This window comes from Oryzias melastigma, linkage group LG18 (genome assembly GCF_002922805.2).
Source record: "Oryzias melastigma strain HK-1 linkage group LG18, ASM292280v2, whole genome shotgun sequence".
Taxonomy (NCBI): Eukaryota; Metazoa; Chordata; class Actinopteri; order Beloniformes; family Adrianichthyidae; genus Oryzias; species Oryzias melastigma.
Window position 1 is genome coordinate 2,746,116 of NC_050529.1, and position 7,558 is coordinate 2,753,673.

The 7,558-nt window shown below is 45.7% G+C and overlaps 1 long non-coding RNA gene across 1 annotated transcript; it reads right to left on the minus strand.

Moving 5' to 3' along the window:
* Nucleotides 1-5,977: 5,977 nt before the first annotated feature.
* LOC118600092 lies at nt 5,978-7,298 on the minus strand. The gene is made up of 2 exons (XR_004949659.1): nt 7,158-7,298; nt 5,978-7,047 (listed from the first exon to the last, which is right to left on the minus strand). It is a non-coding gene; the product is annotated as an uncharacterized LOC118600092 (long non-coding RNA).
* Between the last annotated feature and the right edge of the window lie 260 nt (nt 7,299-7,558).

Here is a 7,558-nt window from a genome sequence, read left to right on the forward strand (position 1 = left end):
CGTGTAGACTCTCTAAGACAGAAAGGTGTCTAGTGTGTCTAGGACTGTCAAAAGAAGCGAACCCAGGAGTGAAGGAAGAAGTCAGTTTATTAAGTCAATAAGGAGTAGGGTTTTAGGGGTGACACCCCCGGACAGCAGGGGGCGCAGGACCTTGCAGAATCTCTGCAGAGACAAGAGGGGAAGTCAATGTCTGAGAGTGGAGGAAGTGAGAGAGATCAGGCAGGTAGAACAAAAGTTTCCAGGTGGGGATGTGTAATCCACAGAGTTGTGATCCAGCAGGAGGAAGAAGAGGCTGAGACCTAGCTAAGACTGAGCGAGAACATGGAGATTGGCGCTGGCTAGGGTTTCAAAGTGAAGGGTGACTGGACATAAACAGAACAACTGAGACGTTCCGGAAGAGAGTGGAAAACAGGAGCGTTCTTAAGAAGAAGCAGGAGAAGGTGAATGACATCTCAGGTGATTACTCCAACTGGAAGCCTGGCCAAACAAGGGAGTGTAGCAGCTAACATGACAAAAGGTCCCAGAAGACGAGTGCAACAAAGAGCAGTTTAGAACCTCCTATGAGTTTTCAAATCCCCTGTTTGGGTTGGTGATACCACAGCCCCACATGGGTACAGGTCTGGGGTTGGTGCATGCACTAGAGTGCCTGTGAACCAAGGCTCTAGCTAGACCATCTCAAAGGGAGGATTGAGGATCAGTACTCTCAGCCCACCAGTGGTTTACTCAGCAGTTCAAATGTGGTTTTGACTCATTTTCCTGTTGTGGAATCTGTCTTTTAGGACATGAAACACTAGTCCTGTGGCAGGGAGGGGTTTGGGGTAGAGAACTAACATCGTCTGCCTTACCTCAGCACGTGGGTTGGAGTCTACCACTCTGGAGTTTTTCACAGTGAGTTTTCAGGCTGGTGTGATATTTATGATAAACCCCCAACTTGAAAACCAAATGTTGAAGTTCATGCAGGTAAAACAGTTGGTCATGTGTCTACGCTAGCGTCGTTAGCTCCTGTTGTTTTACAGTGTCGTCAGACAAGTCTTTAGCCACAGTTGCTAGCGTCGTTAGAACTTTCATTTCACAGGACACCCAGAAGATATTGCATAGTAGTGCATAGACATGAACGAATGTTCAATAAACTTGTTCAGTTGACATAGAGAGTGTATGCAAAAGATATTTTTGACACAAATGGAACCCCATACTGCCCGGACTAAGCCAGACTCCGCCTTCAGTGGCCCTACGGTAAACTGAGTTTACTTGTAGGTGGGGTTGGTCTCTGACCGTCGTCGGGCCGGACAGCAGTTTGTAGTATCCAGCCTACTTGAGGTCTCTGTAATCAGACTCTACTGTCCTCCTGAGGGGATTCAACACCGTTGTGGTCGTGGTACCTGGAATGACCATCATATCTACACCCACATGATGTTCTGTTGTTGGACTTTTGTTGTTTATATGATTTGTTTATATGTCAAAATCTGTTGATTTGACAGCAGTGAGCTACCTGTAACACTAGAAGGTGCAGTTCTTCCACTATTTACAGCTTAGTTTTTAGAGATAATAAATATAATATAAATTTAGTAAATATACCACAACATTGTTTTTTAAGGTTTAATTTGAACCATATTTTTGAAAATCTGTTAAAAAGTGAGGGAGCTAGCCCGATTTTTGTAGCTGATGCCTTCAAGTCTCATTGAAACGGCTGCATTCTATTGCTAACAGTGGGCGGGGCTTATGTACTGCAGCTCAGAGCATGATGATGTCAGACTTCTGGGACTTACACCAGTTGACCAATCACAAAATTCAACTGCAATACCTCATTTCAACCTGTAGAGCAAACAGACGGTTTTTGACCATATTTTCAGGAATTAAACAAGTTTATTTTAATTTGTCAAAAATGTGGCAACAACCAAAAAAAAAACGTTTTTAAAACCCCATTTATGGAGGTCAATAGCCAAAAAAAGCTGATTTAGGGTTTGGTTACCCTTTAAGTTAGATTCATTTTTATGGAAATTAATTAAAGGTGAATTTAGAGAATTTGTCAATAAAACTATTTTGTCACTGAGATGATTGAATCTATGTTCAGATTTTCCTTCAGGTTAAAAAGATTTATTATTGTGTTTTGATCGTTAACACAGGAGGATTGTGAGTTTGTTTACTTTTCTTTGCTGTAGGAAAACACTTAAACTTCTGGAGCCGCATGCGGCTCTTTAGCGCCGCCTAGTGGCTCCCTGACACTTTTTCAAAAATGTTTAAAACTGGAAAAATATGGGGGAGGGAATAATTTTTTGTTTTAATATGGTTTCTGTAGGACAAACATGACACAAACATTCCTAACGTTTTTAGTGCTGTAAAATGTGTAGAATAAATATTAAGTCTCAACAAAGACTTGTGTCACAGCCTGCAGGCTGTTGTGTGATGGGCCATGAATGTTTGCTCTGTAGCGAGAAGTTGTCAAATAACACAAAGAGAAATGTGGAAAGACATTTCCAGTTAAAGCATGCTACGTTTGCAGCCCAGTACCCAGTTGGAGTGAGAGAAAAAGTGCGATCGCATGACTTTTACAGAAATTAGAGGAGCGTGAAAATAGATGAAGTGATTCCATCTCCAAAAATAAAAATAACATCAAAAATCGGATTTCTTGACCGGATTTCTTTCATTTCATCAAAGCAATGAAACATCCTGTAATTCATTAATATTGTAATGAAGTTAAACTTCATCCTACAGAGTAGTCACACGGTGTGTCATTCTCCACAGGATTAAATAAACATTTCATGATGAAGGCTCATTATGTGTTTGTAACCAACGTAGTCCTTTTGATAGTATGCTAATATAAAAACATACATCACGTGTTTTCTTCATTATAAGGCTGATATAAGGATTTTCATTTGCTGCGGCTCCAGACATATTTCCTTTCATGGTCCAATACGACTCTTTCAACAGACCTTAGACGTAGAGGTTTGAGGGAACGCCGCAGACGGAAACGCTCCAGGTTTCCCCTCACGGACAGACGGCAGCAGTTCTCCGTCTTTTCTGGTTCCACCGGATTCCTTCACATGTTGGAACACAGACGTCTTCATCACAGAAACACCCCATAATGATGATAATGGATTTGCACGCTTACATCTTGGGGCGGCTGTGGTGCAGCGGTAGGACGGTCGACTCCTGATCGGAAGTGAGCGGGTTCGACTCCCCCCCATGTGTCGAAGTGTCCTTGGGCAAGACACTGAACCCCGAATTCCCTCTGGTGGGAGGTTGGCGCCAGTGTTCAGCAGCTGAGCCACCACCAGTGTGTGAATGTGTGAATGGGTGAATGTGTCTGTGAAGGGGTTTGGGCCCTCGAAGGAGGTAGAAAGTTATACAAGTATACGACATTTACCATCTGTTTTTCACTTGTACGTGGTGATGGTAAAGGGGAAGACAGATGGAGGCGTGGCTCCCAATAAACACCTCCAGCCCCTCTAACCATCACCGGGACATTCACACTCCAGTGGACACACCCTGGAAGATTCGGGGGGGGGTATCTGAGAGGGGCGGGAATCGAACCGCCAACCTTTCAATCACTGATCGACCCGCTCCACCACATGAACCACCGTCACCAGGAGAATGATCCCTGATGGACCTGACAGGAAGACGAGCAGCGAGAATTTCACAATAAAAGACATATGACTGAAATACAATGTTATAGAAAACTACACACATGTACACAAATGCACAAACACACAAAAAACCATCAATCTATTAGTGTTTGTGAGCTTATGTGTCTGTCTGTCTTTTGTGTCTTTTATTTGTGTGTCTGTGTTTTGTGTCAGTGTCCAGGTTTGTGAGGGTTTTGTGTGTGGTTTGTGTCTGTGTATGTCTGTGTGTGTCTGTCTATGTATGTGTTTGTGTGTTTTATTTGTGTGTCTGTGTGTATTTGAATGTGTTAGAAGTAATGCAGATCTGTCTGTGTGTGTGTTTGCATGTGTGTCTGTCAGACGCACACATCACACTCATCCCTTTTTAAGCATTTCTTTGTATTCGTGTATGAGTGTCTGACACACAAATACAAACATACAAGTACATGTACACACACACACTCGTCCTTCAGTTCCTCCTGCATGTTTTCTACACATTCTCCTCGCTCCGTTCCTCCCCACCGTGTCCCTCCACAGCGTGTCCCTCCTCGCCGTGTTCCTCCTCGCCGTGTTCCTCCTCGCCGTGTTCCTCCCCGCCGTGTTCCTCCCCCCTGCATCTGAGCGTGTCAGCAGGTGTGTCGCTGTCTTCTACAACTTCTATCAGAAACAAGTCTGAGCTCGTCCTCCAAACCGTCATCAGACGACGAGGAGAAACTCCAACGTTTCCTCCTCATTCGTCGCTCTGAACCAGAGAAAGTCTCTGTTTCCTCCTGGAGCTCAGAACCTCTGAGGACACCAGGATGACCTCCAGACCTGCTCTGGTCCTCAGCCTCTGTGGAGTCTTCACCTGTGTAGGTGAGTGGAAGCTGCAGCTGAACCAGAGGAGGAGGAGGAGATCTCTCAGTGAGGAGCAGGAGGAGATCTGTCAGTGAGGAGCAGGAGGAGATCTGTCAGTGAGGAGCAGGAGGAGATCTGGTTCAGGAGAACTCCAGGTTTCAGCTCTTTCTCCTGAAGGTTTAGGGTCCACCTTCAAATCATCCGTCTGTGCTGATCAGAGATCCAGTTTCCTCCAAAGGATGATCTAGTCCGAGAGTTCATGAGATCAGATCTGGATCTGCAGAGATCAGAGCTGATCTCAGACAGAATGTTCTCTGGATTCTCCATCAGGAGGAACTCGGGTTCTCATGGACTGTTGGAGTAGAAGATCCTTCAGTAAATGATCACTGGATCTAGAGGTGGATCCAGAACCTTCAGCATTTATAGAAGAGAACTTTTCAAACTGAATAAGAAGAGGTTCTGGTTCTTCTGGAACCTAGATCTCCTGGTTCCTGAGGGACCTGCTCCAGTTCATGGATGTAGTGTGACCCTCCTGCAGCTTCTCTCAGATCTGATTCAGTTCTCCTGAACAGAACCACCTGTAACGATTGTTCTTCTCCTGCAGCTGCTCTGACTGTGAGTCCCAGCAGAACCCAGTTCTTTAAAAAAGAACCGGTGGTTCTGAAATGTGAGGACAGCTCTGCAGGATGGACTCTGAGGAGGAACACCAGCAGACAGACCAGGACTTCCTGTGGACACGAATGGGGGAAGAAATCTGAATCTCTCTGCACGATCACATTCCTGTTTCCATGGGACAGCGGCGTGTACTGGTGTGAGTCTGGAGGGGGAGGAGCCAGCAGCATGGTGGTTAACATCAGTGTCTCTGGTAAGATCACAGAGAAGTTCGGTCTGAACCTCTGCAGGTTCTGGTTCAGATGAAAGTTCTGCCTCAGAGTTCAGTTTCGTGTCGCTGCAGTTTGTTTTGTCTGCATACCTGCACAGCTCACCTGGACTCGTCTGAACTTGTGATTGGGTCTGAAAGTGTTGCTGTCAGGACGGTGAAGTGTCAGAGAATCATGACGACTCAGAACGCGACTGTAGTGTCACTCTGGACTCGTCTGAACCGGTTCTGCTGAAGGATTTATGCTCATTGTTACCTTTAGTTTCACCTCAAGCCTTAATCGTTTTATTTTCAAAAGACAGTTCATGATCTGGAGCGTCTTATCGTTCCACTGACTGTAAATAGTGATGGACAGAGCCAGCTGTGACATCATCCATAAAAAAATGGTTCATTTTGGCTTAAACCAAATGAAGCCAATTCAGTCGCCATTTTTCCATGATACGGACGCCGCCATGTTGGAACCAGAGAACAGTGATTGGTCTGAGGCATTGTTTCTATGGCAACCGCTCTCACCAATCAGGAGTGAGCATATTTGAAGGCCATTTTATTTTTTGGATGAGGTTGTGAGTTACAGGTGTGTAAAGATGCTAATGTGGCTAACGTAGCATGCTACAAAGAAGTTCTAGAAATGCTGTGAATGTGGATATCAATCTCTGACTGTCTTGTTCTTGTTACAGGTAAACCAAGAATACCCTCATCGTCTACATTGGCTCCTCCCCTTGTCTTGTCAATGATTTCAACTACAACGGCCCCGCCCACAACTGTGCCACCTTTAGCCCTGCCCTCCATTGAAACGACTTCATCCCCGACGACTACGAACACGGGTAGGTAAAGCCGTTTATCGGAAGGACTCGGATGTTGAAGAATTATTAAAGTTAAAAACGTCTGTGGAGATGAACAGCAGACGAGATTATCACCTCATGAGGAAATTTAGACCCCGCCCCCAGGGTGGAGCTCTTCAGTGTGATCCTCACATCAGCTTTGTTTCCTTTACTGGGAAGTCAAACATACGAACGAACTACTTCACTAATACTAACTAACTTAATAAATGTATTTACTGACATATCTCATACTTTATTACCATAAAGAATTTAATACTTCAGGATTTTGTCCAGGTGAATGGAAGGATGGTCATTACCAGACTCGCCGCGTAGAAGGAGGCGGAGCCAAATCCTCCCAGCTTCATAAAAGAGAAGTTTACTACAATAGATCAGTTCTGCTCCAGCAGAGTTTGTAGAGTTCTGCAGAATCCAGATCCAACTGTTGACATTTCCATCAACAGAAGACGATATCAGATCATCTCCATGCGTTCCTCAGATCTTCCAGATTATCAGATCTGCTGCAGATCAGACGATGAAGAATCAAAGGTTTCCTGAAGTTCAAAGCTTCAGCTGCTGGATTCTGCTGTCAGAGATCTCTCCATCTCTGTCTCCACAGAAACAGAAATCTGAACTTCTCTGCAGTCTTAGTCCCTCAGATTTAGTCTCCATGGACTCTGCTACCAAACTGATCAGCTCCAGGCAGGATTCTGGTGAAGCAGCAGGACTCTGGAGTCCAGAACCTCCTCGTCCTGCTCGGATCCAGATCCCTGATCAGCAGATCCACTGATCGTTCAAACTCTGACAGATTCCAGCAGAATTCTGCTGTAGATCATGATCTCATCCAGAATGTTCTCTGATCTGGAAGATCAGCAGATCCTGGAGGTCCTCAGGATCTGGATCAAGGTTCCTGTTTTCAGAGGAAGAGACTTCTCGGAAATGTTTGAGTTTCAGACTGAACGTCCAGTTCTGACGTTTTTCTGCTTCTTCTTTGCTCCTGATGTCTGGAAATCAACCAACCTCCCTGCTGCTTTCAGGCTCCGCCCCCCTGAGGTCCGGCGTCTCCGTGGAAGTTCTGCTGGTTCTCCTGACGGCCCTTCACCTCCCCTCCGTTCCCTGAGGCCTTCAGCAGACCAGAGGAGACGAGATTCTGGCTCCAACTGGACCAGAGAGGAAGAACAGGACTTCCTGTGAGGGAGGCGTCGTCATGACGACCGGATCATCCGCTCTCAGGGATTCTGAGGATCAACCATGAAGAGAACGCCAGCAGAAAAGGGAACGCCCGCTTCATCCAAACAGCAGAGCTCTTACGGCGTGTGGCGTTCAGAGACGGCGTGGAAATCTGGACTTCAGGAGAGATTCTCAGAGAACGAAGCTGACAGAATCGACCCCCTCCCCCGCTCAGGCTGATGGGGGTTCTG